Source organism: Triticum dicoccoides, chromosome 1B, assembly GCF_002162155.2.
Source record: "Triticum dicoccoides isolate Atlit2015 ecotype Zavitan chromosome 1B, WEW_v2.0, whole genome shotgun sequence".
NCBI lineage: Eukaryota > Viridiplantae > Streptophyta > Magnoliopsida > Poales > Poaceae > Triticum > Triticum dicoccoides.
The window spans coordinates 391,627,522-391,628,078 of NC_041381.1; positions in this window are offsets into that span (position 1 = coordinate 391,627,522).

Below are 557 nucleotides of genomic sequence, written 5' to 3' on the forward strand. Positions count from 1 at the left end.
GACAGCAACAGCTAGAGATGTTACGGAACTGGCGAGCCAACAATCCATACTGACTGGTCATACGAGTGGCTGCGGCGGGGGAAGTAGGAGTAGGAGGTATATCTGGTCATGGGCCGGGCCGGGCCGGGCTTAGGCCGGGCCTGAAAAAGCCCACGGCAGAAAACTGAGGCCCAGGCCCTCCCAAGCCCTATCATCGGGCCTATTTTTCAAGCCCAAGCCCAGCCCATCTGGTAAAAAGCCCTTAGGGCTTAGGGCCGTGGGCCGGGCCTCTTCCTTAAAAAGCCAATATGCCAAGCCCAAACCCATCCAGGCCCTGCTGGTGGGCTCAAAACGCAGGCCCAAGCCCGGCCCACGGGCAAGCCCATCGGGCCTAGGCCCTGGATTTTAGGGCCGGGTCTGGGTGGGCCAACAGGGCCGGGCCTGAGATGGCCAGGACTAGTAGGAGGGCACACGCCATGGGAAAATGCATTGCAGCTCTCACATGCCATACATCCCTATATGAGCATAGCATTTTTTTAAAGGTGTGTATTATATTAATTCAACGTAGGTTCAATACA